Consider the following 23786-nt stretch of genomic DNA (forward strand, 5'->3'; position numbering starts at 1 on the left):
CTGTGGTGTTCAAGACGCTTGAGAGTCCCTTGGCCTGCAAGGAGATCCAATCAGTCCATCCTAAAGGAAATCAGTCCTGAATATTCATTGGAAGGACTGATGCTGAAGCTGAAACTCCACCTGATTCGAAGAGCCGACTCATTAGAAAAGACCCTGATGCTGGGAAAGACTGAAGGCAGGAGAAGGGGACGACAGAGGATGAGATGGTTGGATGGCATCACCGACTCAATGGACATAAGTTTGAGTAGAGTCCGGGAGTTGGTGATGGACAGGGAGGCCGGGCGTGCTGCAGTCCATGGGGTCGCAGAGAGTCGGACACCCCTGAGCGACTGAACTGAACTTACTGAGCTAAGACGCTCTCTCCCAGGCTGGGAGTCCTAAACATTCCCACCAAAGAAAACAACCCTCTCCTTTCAGGTCGTGACTACATTTTTTTAGTCAGCAGCAGGAATAAAAAGGGACGCGGTAAAACGTAGCTACATAAAAATTAAATTGCTACTGCTAAGTCACTTCAGTCGTGTCCGACTCTGTGTGACCCCATAGATGGAAGCCCACCAGGCTCCCCCGTCCCTGGGATTCTCCAGGAAAGAACACTGGAGTGGGTTGCCATTTCCTTCTCCAATGTGTGAAAGTGAAACGTGAAAGTGAAGTCGCTCAGTTGTGTCTGACCCTTAGCGACCCCATGGACTGCAGCCTACCAGGCTCCTCCATCCATGGGATTTTCTAGGCAAGAGTACTGGAGTGGCTTGCCATTGCCTTCTCCGAAAAATTAAATTACCTGAACCTAAACTCAAAAGCCTCTTGATGAAAGTGAAAGAGAAGAGTGAAAAGGTTGGCTTGAAGCTCAACATTCAGAAAACAAAGATCATGGCATCTGGTCCCATCACTTCATGGGAAATAGATGGAAAAACAGTGGAAACAATGTCAGACTTTATTTTTTGGGCTCCAAAATCACTGCAGATGCTGATTGCAGCCATGAAATTAAAAGACGCTTGCTCCTTGGAAGGAAAGTTATGACCAACCTTGATAGTATATTAAAAAGCAGAGACATTACTTTGCCAACCAAGGTCCGTCTAGTCAAGGCAATGGTTTTTCCCGTGGTCATGTATGGATGTGAGCGTTGGACTGTGAAGAAAGCTGATCGCCGAAGAATGGATGCTTTTGAATTGTGGTGTTGGAGAAGACTCTTGAGAGTCCCTTATACTGCAAGGAGATCCAACCAGTCCATTCTAAAGGAGATCAATCCTGGATGTTCATTGGAGGGACTGATGCTGAAGCTGAAACTGCAATACTTTGGCCACCTCATGCGGCGAGTTGACTCACTGGAAAAGACTCTGATGCTGGGAAAGGTTGGGGGCGGGAGGAGAAGGGGACGACAGAGAATGAGATGGCTGGATGGCATTACCGACTCTGTGGACATGAGTTTGAGTGAACTCCGGGAGTTGGTGATGGACAGGGAGGCCTGGCGTGCTGTGCTTCATGGGGTCGCGGAGAGTCGGACACGACTGAGCGACTGAACTGAACTGAACTGAACTGAAACATTTATATTCTTTGGTGTCTTATTAAGAATCTGAAACTGTGTTAAGAAAAAGTGATGCAGAATTGTCACCAAGCAGTTCGCTTGGTGAGATGTGGGGGTTGACTTAAGACTTCTGACGCGTCAGTAGCACAGAGGCGACACGAGGAGTTAAGCAGCCAGGAGAACCCCGCCTGGTCGCCCCGTCTACCTCTCCGTATCCCGCACGGTCGCCTCTCGCGTTCCCCTCACGTCTCCGAGTTTCCGCAGCCCGGGGGCGGCCGGCCGGCCGCCGCAAAGTGGGCGGGGCTTAGGGGGGCTGGCGCGCGCGGCGGCCGCACAATCGGGGCGGCGCCTGCGTGACGTCACTCTCCACCGCCCGCCTCCCGCTCCTGGAAAGAGGCGGCCGCCCATTGGCTGCGCCGCTGGCGGCCTCGGGGCCAATGACAGGGCGACGAGCTGTGGGGTCCATCCTTGACGTTGTGCGGCTCCCCGCGGGGTGTATTTGGCTCCGGGGCCTCTCACCGCCGCCATTAGGCGCCCGCTGCGTCCGAGGCCGCCCCCGCTCCGCGCTGCCCCCTCCCCTCGGCGTCCGCCCGCCTTCGCGCCGGCCCTCCGCCCCTCTGCCCCCGCCTCCGGCAGCGGGAGCCGTGCGCGGGCCCGCGGAGACCATGTCCTGACTGTGGGGAGAGGGCGGAGGCGGCAGCAGCGGGGCGGGCGGAGGCGCGGGGGGAGGCGGAGAGGGGCCGGGCTCGGCTCGTCGCCGCGGGCTGCTCGGGGGGGAGTCGCCGCCGCCGCCGCCGCCGCCGCGGCTGCCGGGCGCCGAGCGTCGGGCTGGGAGGAGGAGCAGAAGCTGGAGGAGGAGCCGCCGCCAGGTAAGCGGGGCCCCGGGGAGGGCGCCCCGCCGCGCGGCCTGGCCGGCCCCCCGCTCCCTCCCGGCACCGAGGCCGCCGGGGCTCCCGGGCCGCCCGCTCTGCGTCTCCCCGCACCCCACCCCCGGGGCAGCGGCGGCGGCGAGCAGAGGGGCTCGGGGCGCGGGCTGGCCTCGCCGCGCTTCCATCTTGGGCTCTCCTGCTGAGGGGACAGGCCCGGGGCTGTGGGAGGGTGTGGGTCCGCCTGGCTTGTTTACCGACCATCGGTGCGCCGCGGCTGGACGCGCTGCCTGCCCTGCCGCCTCTCTTCCGCCAGATTGCGGCCCCCTCCCGTCCCCCCCAACCCCAACTTCTTTTCCTGCCACCCACGGGCTGGTCTCTGCAGTAGGGCCCTCAATACTTGGGTCCGTCGCCACAAGTTGGTGCCGGTCCCCCCAAACTTGTGTTTCAGCCCCCACCCCCCGGCGGCTTCCTCTCCGCCTCCCGCGGTGGCCTCCCGTTGTTTCCCTTTTTCTCAGAAAATAAAGGTGGGGGCCGACAGGGGTGGGCTGAGGGGCGGTGGGGGGTTGGTGGGGGGGAGAAGCTGAAAATAGTGGAAGATTGTCTGGCCCTCTCGCTCTCAATAAATGATGGTTCCGTGCACACTTACCATGTTATTCCCTTGGCTGTGGCTTGGTGTGTGGGGTCATTCCAGAGACAAAAGGACCATGATGAATAGTTGCGTGTTAAGCTCGAGGGGCCAGCAGTTGAGGTTCAGCCTGGAAGTTTGAGCCGACCCCATTTATCTTTGAGATAACCCCAGTGTCTGGAAACTCTTCTGGCAGAGAATTTCAGTCAGTTGATTCCGTAACTCCGTAGACTTGTATCAGGTTAAACGCCGTCCCCTTCCACCCAAGTATTGTGGTCTGGGTGTTCCCCCTATGATCTGCTATCTTGTTGTCAATAAATTTAATGAACAAAAATGTTTCAGGAATCCAGTTGAAGAGCAATCTTTCGCTCTTGGAAACGTTATATAATGAGTGGTTTTTTCCTGAGGTCTCTTTTTTTAGTTGACTTTATCACTTGTGCGACCTCAAGGGTACCTATGTTTTGATCAAGCATGGATGACTCAGTGTTCAAACCATAAGCCAGGGGAAACCATGAGGAATTTTCATCTTGGCTTGTGCTAGGGGCCTTAGGAAAGTCATCTAAACTAGGTTTGTGAAAAATTAAGCTGGATCTCTCCTCCTGGTTATTAGTATTATTAATTAAATGAGGCTGTTATAAAGAAATTTAGAACCTGCTTCCCTGTTTGATTTTTAGCTCTTGACGAGATATGCAGTCACCTTCTTATGCTAAAATTCCATAACATTGTTTTCATAGGGCTGTTAGTGGCACTAAGAGGACAGTAATGGCATATTTTAATCTTTGGGGAGGATCCTATTTGAATGTCATGAGAGATTTTTATTTCTATTGTTTCAACCCCTTTTATTAATGCTTGGGAGCATTGAGACACCCATTTATTTACTTTTGAAATGTGCTTGGGTTAGTATGATGAACTCTTTCATGGTCGTGTATTTTAAAGCTTGTGGCCGTGATTCAGATCTGTACACTGATAAAGGTTTTGGCATATTACATTTAAAATCTGAGGGTTAGCATAGGTTTGGAACTCATGACCCAGGTGTAGGATATTTGAGGTAAATTGCCTCCTGTGTGTAACTGATACAGTGAGAGCTGTTCAGTGTGCTTTTATACTTACCTTGCTTTTATAATAGGTGGAAACTTTAAACACATGGGAGTTGCAAAAGTAGACCTCTGTAGCTTTTTGTTTAACTTGGGTCAGTGTCATTATTTGTGCACTGCTGCTCACTTCCCTCCTTCCCCCCAAATAAGCTCTTGTACCTGGACTTTGAATATGACCTGGAGTATTTGTGCTTCACTAATGCTTTGAGTAAATAATATCGTGCACATGTTAACACTCACCTTCTCACATCACAACATAAAAACTTCCAGAAACTCCCTGTTACGTGCGAAGTGAGGCTTTAACTCCTCCGTGTGTTTTTCAGGTTTCTCTATAAGCTGGCCCTGATCCAGTTTTCAATCTTAGCTCTTATTTCTTCCCTTTGTGAATCTTTAGTTTCAGCCAAACTAACTTGTTTGTTGTTCCTTTGAAGTCCCTCCTCTTGGCCTTTCTTTGTGCTTTTCTTTGTTTGAAACCCTCTTCTTCTTGTGTTCATGGATATTCCCTTTATTCTGGCCTGGAGAAGCCTTCTTGACTACTTCAACCCCCAAGGGGTCTATTCTCACCTCTGCTGTGTGAGACTGTTTTCCTCGTCTTTTTTTTTTTCTCTTCCTCAGAATATGCTGGCCTGGATTTCAGTTTATCTTTTTATTGTACTTCCCAATTAGATTTTTAAGATCTTTGAGAATTGGGTATGAACCCTAAGCCCTGCATCTGTGCCCCATATATTACGCTCTGAAAATATGAATACATGGTCTGACAAAGTGATTTTGGTTTTAGAGATGTTCTAGAATATGAAGTTTGTACTTCTCTAAGTATTGAAGTTGCTGGAACTTTGATTTATGAGGCAAAATACTGGAAACTATGGGTTCAGTCCTATCTGACTCTTTGCGACCCCATGTTTGGAGTGCTGCAGTCCATTGGAAACTATGACAATCTCTAAAAATTTTTTTTTGGCCTGTATGTTTATATCTAAGTGGCTCAGTGGTTTTTTTTTTTTTTAATCCGCCTGCCAAGTAGGAGATGTGAGTTCGATCCCTGGGTTGGGACGATCCCCTGGAGAAGGAAATGGCAACCCACTTCAGTATTCTTGCCTGGAGAAACCCATGGACAGAGGAGCCTGGTGGTGGGCTACAATCCATGGGGTCACACAAAGTTGGACACGGTTTAGAGACTAAGCAACATTATCAACATAATTCTTTCTATAGAAGATGCTTAACATTTTGATAATGATCATTGTGTTATTCAAATAAAAATAAGTACTACACGTCTGTGGTTTATTTCATCTTTGAGTCTGGGCCAGTTACTTGGGTTTGAATTTGGCACCAGTGACACTAAGGGTTGGTCGTTCCATATTTGTATTGTTGTTGATGTTTAGTTGCTAAGTCGTGTCCGACTTTTTGTGACCCCATGGACTGTAGCCTCCCAAGCTCCTCTGTCCATGAGATTTCCCAGGCAAGAATACTGGAGTGGGTTGCCATTTCCTTCTCCAGAGGATCTTCCTGATCCAGGGATTGAACCTGTGTCAACTGCATTGCAGGCGGATTTTTTATCACTGAGCCACCAGGGAAGTATACAGGTGGCACTTAACATCCTGGGAGGGGAAGTTCATCTGTAGTTTCAGTTTTCATCTTTAACCTCAGCTGTTGGCTGCATGTGTCACTGATCATGAGGCAGGTGAGGCTCAGGAGAATGTGATTCACTGCTACCTGTCAACACTGTTGGAAGAAAAACACAAACAAATTGGTCCATAGTAGTTTTGTTTACCAAGGATAATACATGTAATTATGCGGTACGTGGGTGGTCGCTGATGCAGTTGGAAGATAGGTGTGTATGTTCCTGTTGTGTGTGAGTGGGAGGCCTGATGGTTTGTGGATATGGAGTCTCCTAGCAGTGGAGAAGGCAATGGCAAGCCACTCCAGTACTATTGCCTAGAAAATCCCATGGATGGAGGAGCCCGGTAGGCTGCAGTCCGTGGGGTCGCTAAGCACGACTGAGTGACTTCACTTTCACTTTTCACTTTCACACATTGGAGAAGGAAATGGCAACCCACTCCAGTGTTCTTGCCTGGAGAATCCCAGGGACGGGGGAGCCTGGTGGGCTTCCATCTATGGGGTCACACAGAGTCGGACACGACTGAAGTGACTTAGCAGCAGCAGCAGCAGCAGCAGTAAATCCGGAGAAGGCAGTGGCAAGCCACTCCAGTACTCTTGCCTAGAAAATCCCATGGATGGAGGAGCCTGGTAGGCTGCAGTCCGTGGGGTTGCTAAGGGTCGGACACGACTGAGCGACTTCACTTTCACACATTGGAGAAGGAAATGGCAACCCACTCCAGTGTTCTTGCCTGGAGAATCCCAGGGACGGAGGAGCCTGGTGGGCTTCCGTCTGTGGGGTCACACAGAGTCGGACACGACTGAAGTGACTTAGCAGCAGCAGCAGTAAATCATCTTAATTTATCCACTGCATTTACATGGAAACCTGTGCTTTTCCTCCAGTTCATCGAAATACTTTTTCCCCCTTAAAATTGATTGGTTTTTAGAAACTAGTTTACATAAAAACTTTTTTTAAGCTTCAGAAACCTTTTTAGCATAATTGAAGCTAAAATTAGTCTTGTTAACTTTCCAGAAACACTAAGCATTTTTACTTAGGCTACTTGCATTTTAAAAGGGACTTTCATAGAATTACATCAGTAATTTCACCACTTGAGAAGTAAGGATCAGTAAGCATTCTTTGTTTGCTCTCTGGTATTTTGGTTTTACATCATAAGTTTGAATTTTAAAATGGAGGTTGGTTAGGTAAATTGAACATAAAATTAATAATTTTTCAGGTGCCTAATGAGTTGAACTTTTTAGTAATGAAAACAAACACTGATTTCCTTTACTTTTATAGTTAATTTATTGAGGGCAGACTGCCCCACTCCTTCTCAAGCAACACAATGCAATTTTGTTTTTTTATTTTGTATTGTTTGCCAAGTCAGCTTTTTATGTGGATTGAATTTACTTAAGTAAAAACTATTCAAATGGATAAAAGCATTGTTGGAAATCAGTTGCACATCTCCAGGTGTTTCTTAATTTTAAAAAGTATCAGCTTAGGGTATTCCCTGGTGGGCCAGAGGTTAAGACTTAGCTTTCCAATGTATGGGGTCCAGGATGGATCCCTGGTCAGGGAACTAAGATCCTACATGCCTTGTGGCAAAAAAACGAAAACATAAAACAGGCAGTATTGTAACAAATTCAATAAAGACTTCAACAATGGTCCAAATTTTAAAATCTTAAACAGCTTAAATAAACTTAGTTTATATAACTAAATAAGATTAGTTCATATAATGTAAAATTCACCCTTTTATAAAGTATTCATTTCACTAGTTTTTAGTGTATTCACAAAGTTATATAACCAATTTCTCTCATTCTCCAAAGAGACCCTGTACTCATTTGCAGTCATCTCCCTTTGCCCCAGTTCCTGGCAACTGGAAATCTACTTTCTCTGTGGATTTGCCTATTCTACATAAATTGGTTGTTGTTCAGTCTCTCAGTCGTGTCTGACTCTTTGGAACCCCATGGACTGCAGCATGCCAGGTTTTCCTGTCAAAGAGTTTGGTCATACTCCTGTGCATTGAGGCGACGATGCCATCTGACCATCTCATCCACTATTGTCCCCTTCTCTTCTTACCCTCAGCCTTTCCTAGCATCAGTCTTTTGCAACCAGTCGGTTGTATCAGGTGGCCAAAGTATTGGAACATCAGCATCAGTCCTTCCTTCCAATGAATATTCAGGGTTGATTTCCTTTAGGATTGACTGATTTTATCTTCTTGATGTCCGCGGGGGCTCTTAAGAGTCTTCTCCAGCACCACAGTTCAAAAGCATCAATCTTCGGTGCTCAGCCTTTTTATGGGCTAACTCTCACATCATAAATGACTACTGGAAAAATTACTTTTGACTATATGGACCTTTGTCGGTAAAGTGATGTCTCTGATTTTTAATACGCTGTCTAGGTTTGTCATGGCTTTTCTTCCAAGGAGCAAGGGTCTTTTAATTTGGTGGCTGCAGTTACTGTCTGCAGTGATTTTGGAGCCCAAGAAAATAAAGTGTGTCACTGTTTCCATTTTCTGCCCATTTATTTGTCATGAAGGAATCATACAGTATGGTTGTCCCTTGGTATCCATGGGGATTTTGTTCCAGGATCCCCCTCGGATATCAAAATCCAGGGGCACCCAGCTCCTTTACATGAAATAACCAAGTATTTTAGGTTTCTCCAGGTCTGTAGGTCTATGCACATCCTTCTGTATGCTTTTAAGTCATCTCTAGTTTACTTATAAAGCCCAATATAATATAAATGCTATTTAAGTAGTGTGTGTAAATTCAAGTTTTGCTCTTTTGGAACTTTCTGTGTATGACCTTTTGTGTCTGGCTTTGTTCACTTAGCTTGATGTTTTAATGTTAATCCATCTTGTAGCATATATTAGTACTGCATTCCTTTTTATGGCTGAATAATGAATATTCCATATATGGGTGTATATCACATTTTGTTTATATTTTTCTATTCTTTGAGGGACATTTAGATTTTTTCTGTGTTTTGGCTCTTTTGAAATATGCTGCTATGAAAACTGTGTACAAGCTTTAGTGTGGACATAAGTTTTCATTTTCCTTGGGTATATACCTAGGAGTGGAATCTCTGGGTTATATGGTGACTCAGCGCTTAACCTTGAGGGACTTTGTGACTGCTCTCTTCCAGCAGTGTATTGTGAGGGTTCCATTTCTCTAATGCTCATTAACACTTGTTGTCTTTTTTATTATAGCCATCTGAGTAAAGTGGCGTCTCCTAGTTTTTACTTGCATTTCTCTAATGGCTGATGGTATTGAATATGTTTTCACATGCTTATTGGTCATTTGTGTAGCTTTAGAGAAAAGTCTATTCTAGTCCTTTGCCCATTTTTCAATTGGGTTATTTGTGTTTTTATTGTTGGATTCTGAGAGTTCTTTATATATTCTGGATAGAAGTCAGTCAGATGATTTGCAAGTGGTTTGCAAATACTTTCTCTTATTCCATAGGTTATCTCTTCACTTTCTCGGTGGTATTCTTTGAAGTACAGAGATTTTAATTTTGATGTCCAGTTTATCTGTTTTCTTTTGTCATTTATGCTTTTGGCATTATCTCTAAGAAACCACTGTCTAATCCAAGGTCAAGAAGATTTGCATTTCTTCTACAAATTTTACAGTTTTTGGTCTTACATTTAGCTCTTTGATAATTTTGAGTTTTGTATATAGTATGAGATAGAGATCCAACTTTAATTTTTTTGCAGATGGCTGTCTACTAGTCCTAGCATCATTTGCTGAAATTCAGTTAGTTTTAGTAACATAATTATTCTCAACTAAAATTGATTATTGCAAGACAGCATTCTCTGGGTGTCTGAAGAAATTATCCTGATGTTGCAGATGGAGAAACGGAGTTCTACTGAGGGTTGCAGCAGTATCCTTGATTGGAATTCTGAGGGCAAGACATCATTTCTGTAACTTTTAAAAAGTCACTTTTAAATCCTTTTCTGATTGGGGTGGGTAATTAATTTTTCGGTATTCAGTGATGCTAAAGTTTGTTTTTAAACATGGGAATGGTAGCAATTTGCAGAACTTTTGACTAATCTTTGTTTGAAATAGTATCCTTTGGTATCAGTAGAATAGTGAATTGCTTTTTGTTGACTAAATATGATCAGTGAGCGGCTGTTTTATAGCAAGCTCTCTTTACAGAAACATAAAAATGAACCTTTTTTTTTTTCCGGTTGATCGTTAGAAACAAACCTTAATCCACTAAACACAGTACTGTGAAGTGGTAAAGAAGTGACTAAATTAATTTAGCACAAGATTATGATTGGATCAAGAAGGGTTGTACAGGAGTGGAAACAGTTAAGCTAGGCTTTGAAGAAGGAGTAACAGGTTTCTAGGTGTGTGTAGTCTGTATACACACACACAAGCGGGGTGGGAGAACATTGTGTGCAGAAGCAGCCATATATAGTGACGGGGTGGAGACGTGACAATCACATGTCGCGTGTAAGGGCCAGCAGAGGGTATAGTGTGGCTTAAGCATGCGGTTGAGGTAGGAGGATCGCTCCTAACACGTGGGTGTGAGTGCCTTACTCTTCTCCAGTCGCTACTCCTCATATTCCCTGAGAGCTAGTGTCGTCAAGGAGCTGGAAAATAGAAAGGAGCAATGGTTCTCTTCAGTGTGGATCGCCTTTACAGGTCGGGAGAAGGAAGGGTTGCCTCTGTGTGGGGAGGGGATATGATGAGGCTATTTGTTGTATTAAGTTTAAAATCTGTATTTACATTCTAGTATAGAGAGAGAGCAAACAAGGGAAAAACAGAAGCGAACAACCAAATACCCAAACCCAACCCAGGTGGTGATAAGCGCTCTGCCAGTAATGTAATGAAAGTAGGATAACGTGGTGGAGAATGACATCAGCATGGTGAGGGAAGATTTTTGGGGAGGAAATATTTAAATCTAGTTTTTGATGACAAGAGCTGGCCGTGTGAAAATCTAGGGAGAGAGAATTCTAGGTGGAGGAGATTGCTCCTAGAAAACTCTTATGGTGAGACTGAGCTTGCTTGTAAAAGGAACAGAATGAAATCCGCTTTTATGTAAAGATTTGCAGGAAAGACTGGGGAAATTTTCTTTTTATTCTGCGTGAGTAGGGTTTAAGACCTTTCGTGGTAACCTGATTTACGTTTCTAAGGGATCCATCTGGCTTCTGTGTGAGGATGGTGGCTGGAATAGAAGTAGCAGAATTAGTGGGAAGGTTATGTAGTAATCCATGTGATAGTTGGTGGTGCCTTGGAGGAAGGGCATGATCGGGTAACCTGGAGAAAAACTCAGACTTGGGGACGTGCTTTGGAGGGAGTGGCAGTGCCTTGTGGTAGCCAGACACAGTGACTGCACAGTCAGTCCATCTTGTAATCTAATAGTCACGTTTTGTCCTGGGAAAATGGTTTGTAACTCAGGAAGGCTGTGGTGTATTAGTTGGGGAAAACAGGAGTCAGAATTTGGGCTTTACTTCCTGAAGTTTCGTAACTTTGGGCAAGTTCATTTTACCTTTCCTGAAGCCACAGATTTCTTGTCATTAAAATGAAGATACTTGTACCTCAGAGGGACTCTGTACCCGAGGCTTTGGGAAGTACCCGAGGGTTCTGAAGATGAAGTGAAATAATACAAATGTTCTGTGATCTGAAGCTTCATATAAAATCGAAGGTGTATTGTTTCAAACTGACATTTGTTCATATTATTTATAGGATGTAGATCTTGAGATTATTGGTATTATCCCCCAAGTAAAGACAGATAAGGCATCATAATTTTTTCAGGTGAAGAGCCTTGGGTCTTAAGGATTTGGCAAAATCCCCGACTCAGTAACAGGTGGAGAGGGACATGAGCTCACATCTAAGAAGTGCAATACATTCTTCTCTATATGAAATATCGAGAGAGGGAACTCATCTTCCCAAAGTAAAGTACAGTACATTTTCCCTTAATAATGCTTTGGTGAAAGACAGTAAATCACTGAGGAAAAATACTGTAGGATATTCTTGACACACACATGTGTTTGTGTTCGGAAGGATCTTTTATGTTCTTTTTAAGACTTAACTTTAGTGGGGTATTGACATTTTTAAAGTTGCTGAATAGCAACACCAGATTTTTTTTTCTTTTTTTAACAGATTACTTTGGTGGATATGTGAAGTATGAAGGTAGGAAGACCAGTTTAAATAATAAGATAGTTGAGAGAAATAATGAACTAAGACTTGGTGGTAGCGGTAAAAAGAACTGAAAATTTTTGAGAAATATTTGGGATATAGGAGGCCATATTTGCTCTCATATAAAAGACTGTTGTGTACCTGTTTCATGGACTTCCCAGGTGGCTCAGTGGTAAAGCCTCTGCTTGCCAATACAGGAGACAAGAGATGCAGATTTGATCCCTGGATCAGGAAGACTCCCTGGAGGAGGAAATGGTAACCCACTCCAGTATTCTTGCCTGGAAAATCCCATGGACAGAGGAGCCTGGTAGGCTACAGTCCATGGGGTCACAAAGAATAGGACATGACTGAGTACGCATGCACGCACATGGACATATATAAATACAGATATATTTTCCCACCAGAACTGTCTGAAAGTAAATTGCAGGCTTGATATTCTTTAATCTCTAAATATTTTGGTGTGTATTTTATTAAAAAAAAAAAAGGGCTTTCTCCTATGCAACCACAATAGAGGTATCAAAGTCAGGAAATCAACATTGTGTGATTAATTCTTAAGAATTAAGGTTCTATAAGTCTTACTTTAATTTTGCCAGTTGTTCTGTTAATGTTCTTTATAAAGACAAAAGAAAATCTGAGATCATGTGTTGCAGTCTGTTGCCTTGTTTTTTATAAGCTCCTTTAATTGGAACAATAAAGTCCTTGTTTTTCATGATACGTTTTTGAAGAATATAGGATTAGTAATTTTGTAGTTAGGGCTTCCCAAGTGGCACTAGTGGTAAAGAACCCGCCTGCCAATGCAGGAGACATGAGAGATGCGTACATTCAGTCCTTGGGTCAGGAAGATCCCCTGGAGAAGGGCATGGTAACCCACTCCAGTATCCTTGCCTGGAGGATCCTGTGGACAGAGAAGCTTGACGGACTATAGTCCATAGGATCACAAAGAATTGGACACGAGTGAAGTGACTTAGCACACTCACGCAGTTTTGTAGAAAGTTGCTTAATACGGCATTTCTGACATTTTCTCATGATTGTAGTCAGAGGATGTACTTTTTGGCAAGAACACCACACAGTTTTGTTCTTAGTACAATATAACAAAAGGCAAATGGTGTTTTTCCTGGTGTGGTTAACTTTGATTATTTGGTTAAGGTGTCTGCTGGCTTTGTAACATAACCAGTTATGATTTTGGGGAAATACTTGGAGACTATTTAAATATCCTGTTAATACTCAGATTTTCACCCACTAGTTTTAATGTTCACTTGTGATCGTTTTTTTGATTCTAAACGGTGAATTTTTAATCCAGGTAGTCATTTTGCATTTATTTGATTTCTGTTGTAAGGAAGAACTTTTCTTCTCCATTATTTATTTGTTAGTTTTGAGACTTATGGAGTTTTCTTTTAGTCAGTGCTTCAAAAATCTTTTCCTATTTTTATGTGGATGCTTGAGTTGATTGACATTTAGTTAGCGGGAGCCCTTCATGTTAATTTCAGTGTCTTTTTAAAATTTAAAATGTTGGGTGTGAACATATTTCAGATTTCATTTTTTATTTATTGTTTTTTTTCAATTCTGTTTCTTCATTTATCTTTGGCTGCACTGGGTCTCGGTTGCTTGGTGAGGGCTGCTCCCGGGTTGCGGTGTGCAGGCTTCTCATTATGCTGGCTTCTCTTGCTGTGGATGGATCTCTAGGGCTAGTGGACGCAGAGTTGTGGTTCATGGGCTTAGTTGCTCTGAGGCATGTGGTCTCTTCCCAGACTCGGGATCGAACCCGTGTCTCCTGCATTGCAAGGTGGACTCTTAACCGCAGGACCACCAGAAAAACCCAGATTTTATTTTTTAGAGCAGTTTTATTAATAAGTTCACACCAAAAGTTACATAGTTGTTAAAACTTCCTGTCATTCTGAGGACTATTTTTTTTTTAAGAAAATATTTCCTGGATATTAGTGACTAAAAACATTGTTAAGAAGTAGATTTTTTATGTCTTTATTTTTTAGAGCAGTTTAGGTTCACTACAGAATTGAGCAGAAAGTAAAGTTTTTATACTCCTCACTCTACACATGCATAACCTCTTTTTTTTTTTTTTCCAGTATTTTAATGAGAACACTTTCTCACCATCTTTAAATAGAAATGACTTCCACTTTTTACTCTGAAGCTGCCGGGCTGTCAGCAGTTCTTCACTTCCTGGTCTGCGGGGTTCAGAAGCCACCACACGACCAGCTCACCAGTGCTCTTCAGGCACGTGTTGGACATGTCCTCTGTTGGGAGACCCTGGGGCAGCTTCAGGGGGCTTGATTCTTATCAAATGTTTAACCACTTTCAGTTTTGCATTCACTGAAGGGATATTCTTGTGAACTTGAGGAGTGTGTGCTTTTTGTAACCAAAGCATCTTTATTATATCTTTCTCCCAATATGGACGTCTTTTTGTACTTTTTATTCTGGTAACAATATGCAGTTTATGAGGTTGCTGTGGATCCCCAGCGTATTTTTCATGATCTTCAGGTGAAGTCTGAAAAACTTCATCTGGAATTCTTGACCTCGTAAATTTGTGACGAATCCAGTCTGTACAAACGAGAGGTTCCACACCTTTTGTTGCCATCTGTAGTCTCCCTGGGGGGCTCTGAACTATTGAGCGCAAAATCCCTGCCGTGGATGTGGTGGCTGTTCTCCTTAGAGGCAGCAGTTGCTAGAAGTCTCTCAGCCTTAAGTTAACCACTGACTGCATAATCTCTTTTACTATCAGCATCCTGCACCTGAGTGGTATATTTGTTATGTTGATGAGTCTACTATGATGTACAATTACCAGTCAGAGTACATAGCTTACATTAAGGTTCATTTTTGGTGTGAACATTTTATGGGTTTTGACGAATGTATCATGCCATGTATCCACCATTATAGTGTCATACAGAATAGTTTCATTGCCCTAAAAATCCTGTGTTCTGCCTGTTCATCCCTCCCTCTCACCAACCCCTGATTCTTTTTTTTTATCTCCAGTTTTGCCTTTTCCAGAATGTTATGTACTTGGAATCAAACAGAATATAGCCATTTCAGACTGGCTTCTTTCACTTAGTAATATGCCTTTAAGGTTCCTCCATGTCTTTTCATGGCTTGTTAGTTCATTTTTCTTTACTGCTAAATATTTTCTTGTCTGGATGTACTCTATCCATTCACCTTCTGAACTTTGGTTGCTTGCAAGTTTTGGCAGTTTGAATAAAGCTGCTATAAACATCGATGTGCAGGTTTTTGTATGGACCTATAATTTCAACTCCTTGGAGTAAATTCCAAGATGCACAATTGCTCGGTCATATGGTAAGAGAGCCTGCTCAATGGAAAACGACCCTGATGACTGAGGGCAGAAGAAGGGGGTAACAAAGGATGAGATGATAAGATGGCATCATTGAGCAAACTCTGGGAGATAGTGAAGGACAGGGGAGTCTGGCTTGCTGTAGTCCATGGGGTTGCAAAGAGTTGGACACGACTTAGCGACTGCACAACAACGTGGAAAGAATAGGGGTTTCCCTGGTGGTCAGTCGTAAATAAGCCGCGTGCCAATGCAGAAAATGTGGGTTCATTCCCTGAGTCAGGAAGGTCCCCTGGAGAGGGATACGGCAACCCACTCCAGTATTCTTCCCTGGGAAATCCCATGGACAGAGCAGTCTGTTGGACTATAGTCCGCTGGGTCGCAGGGTCAGACACAACTTAGTGACTAAACAACGATGAAACACTGGTGGTGGTTTAGTCGCCAAGTTGTGTCTGAGCCTTAGGGCCCCATGGACTGTAGCCCACCAGGCTCCTCTGTCCATGGGATTCTCCAGGCAAAAATACTGGAGTGGGTAGACGTCTCCTTCCCCAGGGGCTCTTCCCTACCCGGGAATTGAAGCCCTGCCTCCTGCACTGCAGGCGGACTCTTCACCAGCCGAGCTACAAGGGGAGAGATTGGCAGGCTCCAATGAGCCAGCAGCAGGTGGGGGTTCTTGTCGGCTGCGCCTTGCTAGCCTTTGTTGTCAGTGTTCTGAATTTGCTCACTCCAGGAGCTGTGTAGTCGCATCTCCTTGCAGTCTTAATTTGCGGTTCTCTAAAGCTGGTTTTCGGAGAAGGCAGTGGCACCCCACTCCAGTACACTTGCCTGGAAAATCCCATAGATGGAGGAGCCTGGTGGGCTGCAGTCCATGGGGTCGCTGAGGGTCGGACACGACTGAGCGACTTCACTTTGACTTTTCACTTTTATGCATTGGAGAGGGAAATGGCAACCCACTCCAGTGTTCTTGTCTGGAGAATCCCAGGGATGGGGGAGCCTGGTGGGCTGCTGTCTATGGGGTCGCATGGAGTCGGACATGACTGAAGTGACTTAGCAGAAGCAGCAAAGCTGGTTTCAGAAAAGGCAGAGGAACCAGAGATCAAATTGCCAGCATTCGCTGGATCATGGAAAAAGCAAGAGAAGTTCCAGAAAAACATCTATTTCTGCTTTATTGACTGTACGAAAGCCTTTGACTGTGTGGATCACAATAAACTGTGGAAAATTCTGAAAGAGATGGGAATACCAGACCACCTGACCTGCCTCTTGAGATACCTATATGCAGGTCAGGAAGCAACAGTTAGAAGTGGACATGGAACAACAGACTGGTTCCAAATAGGAAAAGGAGTCTATCAAGGCTGTATATTGTCACCCTGCTTATTTAACTTATATGCCGAGTACATCATGAGGAACGCTGGGCTGGAAGAAGCACAAGCTGGAATCAAGATTGCCGGGAGAAATATCAATAACCTCAGATATGCAGATGACACCACTCTTATGGCAGAAAGTGAAGAGAAACTAAAAAGCCTCTTGATGAAAGTGAAAGAGGAGAGTGAAAAAGTTGGCTTGAAGCTCAACATTCAGAAAACGAAGATCATGGCATCTGGTCCCATCACTTCATGGGAAATAGATGGGGAAACAGTGGAAACAGTGTCAGTCTTTATTTTTGGGGGCTCCAAAATCACTGTAGATGCTGATTGCAGCCATGAAATTAAAAGACACTTACTTCTTGGGAGGAAAGTTATGACCAACCTAGATAGTATATTAAAAAGCAGAGACATTACTTTGCCAACCAAGGTCCGTCTAGTAAGGCTATGGTTTTTCCTGTGGTCATGTATGGATGTGAGAGTTGGACTGTGAAGACAGCTGATCGCCGAAGAATTGATGCTTTTGAACTGTGGTGTTGGAGAAGACTCTTGAGAGTCCCTTGGACTGCAAGGAGATCCAACCAGTCTATTCTAAAGGAGATCAATCCTGGGTGTTCATTGGAAGGAGTGATGCTAAAGCTGAAACTGCAATACTTTGGCCACCTCATGCGAAGAGTTGACTCACTGGAAAAGACTGTTGCTGGGAGGGATTGGGGGCGGGAGGAGACGGGGAAGACAGAGGATGAGATGGCTTGATGGCATCACCGACTCGGACATGAGTTTGAGTGAACTCCAGGAATTGGTCATGGACAGGGAGGCCTGGCGTGCTGTGATTCATGGGGTCGCGGAGAGTCGGACACAACTGAGCGACTGGACTGCATGAGGTGTAATGTTGAATGTTTTTCATGTGCTATTTGCCGTCTGTGTATCTTCCTTGATGAAGTGTCTGTTCAGGTCTTTGCCTTGTTTTAATTAGGGTGTTTTATTGAGTTTCAAGAGCTCTTTATAGTTTAGATAGCAGTCTTTATCAGATATTTTTTCCTCTTTTTTGGCTTATCTCGTCATTCTCTTGACCATGTCTTTTGTAGAACAGAAATTTTCAATTTTACTAAATCTAGTTTATCAAATATATCTTTCATGGATTGTGTCTTTGGGTTTTATCTGAAAAGTCATTGGTGTAGTCAAGGTCATCTAGATTTCCTTTCATATTATCTTCTGGGGATTTTATAGCTCTCCATTTAGTGAATAGGATCTACGAGCTTCATGATGAAGGTGAAAGAGGAAAGTGAAAAAGCTGGCTTTAAACTCAACGTTCAGAAAACTAATATCATGGCATCTGGTCCTGTCACTTCATGGCAAATAGATAGGAATAACGTGGAAAGTGTCAGATTTCATTTTCTTGGGCTCCAAGATCACTGCAGATGGTGACTGCAGCCCCGAAATTAAAAGACCCTTCCTCCTTGGAAGAATAGCTGTGACAAACCTACGGTGTATTAAAAAGCAGAGACATCACTTTGCCGACAAAGGTCTGTATAGTCAAAGCTATGGTTTTTCCAGTAGTCATGTATGGATGTGAGAGTTGGACTATAAGAAGGCTGAGCCTCGAAGAATTGATGCTTTCGAACTGTGGTGTTGAAGAAGACCCTTGAAAGTCCCTTTGTACATCAAAGAGATCAAACCAGTCCATCCTAAAGGAAGTCAGCCCTGAATATTCATTGGAAGGACTGATGCTGAAGCTGAAGCTCCAATACTTTGGCCACCTGATGGGAAGAGCTGACTCACTGGAAAAGACCCTGATGCTGGGAAGGATTGGAGGCGGGAGGAAAAGGGGACGACAGAGGATGAGATGGCTGGATGGCATCACTGACTCAATGGACATGAGTTTGAGCAAACTCCAGGAGACAGTGAATGACAGGGAAGCCTGGCGCGCTGCATGGTTCATGGGGTCGCAGAGAGTCAGACACGACTGAGCAACTGAACAGCAACAACAATTTACCATTTGGTCTGTGATCCATTTTGAGGGGATTTTTGTGAGGGTTGTGAGGTCTATGAGCTGTTTTTGTTTTCGCGTGTGGATGTCCAGTGGTTTCAGCACAATTTTTTGAAAGGATTTTTTTCTCCATTGTATTGCCTTTCCTTATTCAAGTCAAATATCAGTGGACTCTGTATGTGTGGGTCAGTTTCTGGGCTCTCTATTCTATTTCACTGACCTGTTGTTACATCAGTACCAGTGTTTTGATTAGTGTAACTGTATGAAAGTGAAGTCGCTCAGTCGTGTCCCCATGGACTGTAGCCTGCCAGGCTCCTCTGTCCATGGAATTCTCTAGGCAGGAATACTGGGGTGGGTTGCCATTCCCTTCTCCAGGGGATCTTCCCAACCTAGAGATCGAACCCAGGTCTCTTGCATTGCAGACAGATTCTGTACCATCTGAACCACCAGGGAAGCCCAATGTAGCTGTAGTCAAGAAGTCAGAATAATACGTTCTTTGACTTTAAGTAATCCGTTTTTGGGGGTGCTAATGTAAATGGTGATGTGTTTTAAATTTCAAATTCCATTTGTTTATTGCTGGTATATAGGAAAGCAATTGACTTAACCTTTATCCTCGGAGAAGGCAATGGCAAGCCACTCCAGTACTATTGCCTGGAAAATCCCATGGATGGAGGAGCCTGGTGGGCTGCAGTCCGTGGGGTCGCTAAGGGTCAGACACGACTGAGTGACTTCATTTTCACTTTTCACTTTCACACATTGGAGAAGGAAATGGCAACCCACTCCAGTGTTCTTGCCTGGAGAATCCCAGGGACAGGGGAGCCTGGTGGGCATCCGTCTATGGGGTCACACAGAGTCGGACACGACTGAAGTGACTTAGCAGCAGCAACCTTTATCCTGCAACCCTGTTATAATCCTGTAGTAGCTGTAGTTTTGTTGATTCTTTTTTGGATTTTCTTCATAGATAATCCTGTCATCTGCAAATATAAACAATTTTCTTACTTCCCAATCTGTATCCTTTTTCTTTTCTTTTCTTATTTTACAATACTCGCAGGAATTTCCAGTTTGACATTGAAAAGGAGTGGTGAGAGGGGACGACCTTGCCCTAATATGGGTATTAGCTGAAAAGTTTCTAGTTTCTCACTGTCAAGTATAAAGTTGATGTGCAGGTTTATGTACATGCTCTTTATTGCATTGAGAAGGTACCCCTGAAATCTGCTGTTTGTTTTTTTAAATCATGTTGGATTTTGTAAAATACTTGTTCTTCATGTATGTATGTGGTCATGTGATTTTTCTTTAGCCTGTTGATAGGATGTGTTATGTGTATTGATTTTTGAACACTGAACTAAGCTTGCATATCTGGAATAAACCCCACTTAGTTCTGATGTAGAATTCTTTTTATACATCGTTGGATTTGATTGTTTCTATTTTGTTGAGGGCTTTTGCCTGGGTTGAAAAGATGGATTTTTGTCACTCCAGTTTAAGTCTGTCTTGGTTTTCTGAAGTGTGATACTCCTCTGCAAGTTTAGCATGAAAGAAGCTGGTTCATATTTTGATATGTTTTCTCTAATGAACCATACCTATGAGTTTTAAAAAGAGGATAAGTTTTTCAAATGTTTTAGCATTGCATCTCAAACACATGCTCAGATGTTTTACTACTATTTTCAGCAATCGTAAAATTACTCTTTAAAATTGCTAGTAAAATTACTCATTTTCTCTATAGACTAGTAAACAGTTTGTAGAATATCACAGGACGCTGGACCAAGTTTTGAGTAACAGTCTTAACAATACATGATATATACTGCTTCTTGCTCCTTTTCTTGTCTTAGCAATCTAGTCTTAGAATTAAAGGCTTGATTCTTAGTCTGTAATAGCATTTGTTACCTTCTTGATTTAAAAAACTTTCCATTGTGAAAAATTTCAAGCAAATACACATACAGAGAGACTGGGAGAGTGAGTTCTCATTTAAATCCATCACCCAGTTAGCAGCGCATGTCTAGTCTTGTTTCATTTATATTCTTGCATCTTCCCAGTGAGTTATTTTAAAGCAAATTCAAGACATAATACTGTAAATAACTCAGCATGTTTCTCTTAAGAGAGAAGTACTCTTTCAGAAACATAGATTCAGTTCAGTTCAGTTCAGTCGCTCAGTCGTGTCCGACTCTCTGCGACCCCATGAATCACAGCACGCCAGGCCTCCCTGTCCATCACCAACTCCCGGAGTTCACTCAAACTCATGTCCATAGAGTCGGTGATGCCATCCAGCCATCTCATTCTCCGTCGTCCCCTTCTCCTCCCGCCCCCAACCCTTCCCAGCATCAGAGTCTTTTCCAGTGAGTCAACTCATCGCATGAGGTGGCCAAAGTATTGCAGTTTCAGCTTTAGCATCAGTCCTTCCAGTGAACACCCAGGATCGATCTCCCTTAGAATGGACTGGTTGGATCTCCTTGCGGTACAAGGGACTCTCAAGAGTCTTCTCCAACACCACAGTTCAAAAGCATCAATTCTTCGGCGATCAGCTTTCTTCACAGTCCAACTCTCACATCCAAACATCACCACGGGAAAAACCATAGCCTTGACTGGACGGACCTTTGTTGGCAAAGTAATGTCTCTGCTTTTTAATATGCTCTCTAGGTTGGTCATAACTTTCCTTCCAAGGAGTAAGCGTCTTTTAATTTCATGGCTGCAGTCAGCATCTGCAGTGATTTTGGAGCCCCCAAAAATAAAGTCTGACACTGTTTCCACTGTTTTTCCATCTATTTCCCATGAAGTGATGGGACCAGATGCCATGATCTTTGTTTTCTGAATGTTGAGCTTCAAGCCAACCTTTTCACTCTCCTCTTTCACTTTCATCAAGAGGCTTTTGAGTTCCTCTTCACTTTCTGCCATAAGGGTAGTGTCATCTGCATATCTGAGATTATTGATATTTCTTCCAGCAATCTTGATTCCAGCTTGTGCTTCTTCCAGCCCAGCGTTCCTCATGATGTACTCTGCATATAAGTTAAATAAGCAAGGTGACAATATACAGCCTTGACGCACTCCCTTTCCTATTTGGAACCAGTCTGTTGTTCCATGTCAAGTTCTGACTGTTGCTTCCTGACCTGCATACAGGTTTCTCAAGAGGCAGGTCAGGTGGTCTGGTATTCCCATCTCTTTCAGAATTTTCCGCAGTTTATTGTGATCCACACAGTCAAAGGATACCATAGTTAATCACACCTTAAAATTTTAATAACTTCTTAATATCAGTTCAGTGTTTAAGTTAATTTTTAACACATATTAAAGTTTTAATATGGGCTCCTCTGGTGGCGCAGATGGTAAAGAATTTGTCTGCAATGCGGGAGACCTGGGTTCGATCCCTGGGTTGGGAAGATCCCCTGGAGGAGGGCATGGCAACCCACTCCAGTATTCTTGCCTGGAGAATCCCCAGGACAGAGGAGCCTGGCAAGCTGCAGTCCATGGGGTTGCAAAGAGTCAGACATGACTGAGCAACTAAGCACAAGTTTTAATATACACAAACCCATAGGAATTTACTGACTGCATCTCCGTGGAATCAGTTTGAATCTCTATCCCCTGTGATCCTGTGAACTGGTAGTTACATCTCAAAGCTCAGTCGCATTCAGGTGTTATAACATTTGGCACAAATAATTCATTGGTGGTATTGTGTATGAATTTATTGATATAGCTGTGTTTTAGAAGTAGGATTTTGATACTGTTTAGATATATTAAGTGATCATTAACTTAAGTGCATATTTTAAAATTTGGGCTTGCCTGTTGGAGTTTGTCACAGATGGAGCAGGGAAAAGTTAAAAAGTGTTTATTTGCAAAATGAATAAAGTCAATCTTTTTAAAGACTTGATCCCTGGGTCGGGAAGATCCCCTGAAGAAGGAAATGGCAACCCACACTAGTATTCTTGCCTGGAGAATCCCATGGACGGAGGAGCCTGGTGGGCTACCATCCATGGGGTCACAGAGTTGTACACTGAGCACACAGCATACCATTAAAGAGTATTGAGTAGAGTTCCCTGTGCTGTACAATAGTGGGTCCTTATTAGCTGTCTGTTTTATATACAGTAGTGTGTATATGTCTGTCCCAAGCTCCCAATTTATCTCTACCCCCTGAAGTGAGTCTTTACACAGAAGAATGTGAGACTCTGCGAGTTAGGGTTTTTACACGCTCTGCTCTATTTATTTGTTTTTTCCTATGCTGGGTCTTCCCTGCTGCATGGGGCTTTCTCTAGTTGCAGACAGCAAGGGCTACTCTCTGGTTGTGGTGCATGGGCTCTGAGGCGTGAGGGCTTTCGTAGTTGTGGCTCAGGGGCTCATTGGTTGTGGCTCACGGGCTCTAGAACATGGACTCGGTAGTTGTGGCGTATGGGCGTAGTTGCTCCGTGGCATGTGGCGTTTTCCTGGATTTCCGTGTCTCCTGCATTGCCAGGCAGGTTATTATCCACTGTGTCACCAAGGGAGTCCCTGGAGATCATCTTAACTCATTTTTTCACAGATGAGAAAACTGAGGCTCTTAGCAATAAAAATGATTTATTTACTGTCTCACAGGTAGTCTTTCTTTGCTCTAATAGAAGGCCATGGATAGGCTGTGAAATTCACACATGCTTGTCATTTGGGGAGACTTTTCCCTTTTTCAGTTGTCTCAATGAAAATGGAAGCTTTTCTGTTGATGTACTTTTAATTGATGTACTTTCATTTCTTTAGTAGTTTGGATTAGTGTATTAGTTTAAGAGAAGTCAAGCTGACTTTTACATTTTCTTCTCCAGGGATTGTCTCCAGAATAAAAAATACTTAAAAAGCATTTTATAGTCAAAAGCCATGATGTATATATCAGGTTGTTTCTTTTTCTTTTCCCCACTTAATTTTACATGGAAAACTTAGTGTTATCTTGTTTTTAGAAATAACTTTTTAGGTCCTGCTTACTTAACTTTTTAGGCATTTTGCAGTAGTTCTCAATCTAGATAAGCTTTGGGAAGATTCTGTGTAACTTTAAAATAAAAAGCTAAGAAAATTTGACCAAGTGTGTGTTTTCAAGTTTAATTTGCTTGTTTAGAGATTGTCTGTTATTAGTTATCTAGGAAAGACTGTTTAGTGAGTCACTTAGTACAGTTTATTAGTTGTCCAAATTCTGAATAATGGGAATAAGTGATTATGGGCTGCAGTATAAGTGTATTTTTATTACCTTGTCCGTTTAGTACAGACTTTGGAGCCAGAATGCCCAAGTTCAAATCCTGGCTGTGCCACACACCAGTTTTGTCACTTCAGGAAAGTTATTCAACGTTTCTTTCCTGTTTCCAGTCTT

At 43.4% G+C, this 23786-nt stretch overlaps 1 protein-coding gene and 1 pseudogene across 2 annotated transcripts in view; one reads left to right on the forward strand and one right to left on the reverse strand.

Moving 5' to 3' along the window:
• The first annotated feature begins 2042 nt into the window (after positions 1–2042).
• ZRANB1 (zinc finger RANBP2-type containing 1) overlaps positions 2043–23786 on the forward strand; it is a 78024-nt gene continuing 56280 nt past the window's right edge. For both annotated transcript variants that reach the window (XM_088842414.1, XM_088842415.1), the window contains exon 1: positions 2043–2391. The gene's annotated coding sequence lies outside the window, so the exon portion shown is untranslated. The remainder of the gene's footprint in view (positions 2392–23786) is intronic.
• LOC148776044 (large ribosomal subunit protein uL30m pseudogene) lies at positions 13996–22959 on the reverse strand (annotated as a pseudogene).

This window comes from Moschus berezovskii, chromosome 12 (assembly GCF_049115385.1).
Source record: "Moschus berezovskii isolate FMDL1 chromosome 12, NW_MosBer_1.0, whole genome shotgun sequence".
Classification (NCBI taxonomy): domain Eukaryota; kingdom Metazoa; phylum Chordata; class Mammalia; order Artiodactyla; family Moschidae; genus Moschus; species Moschus berezovskii.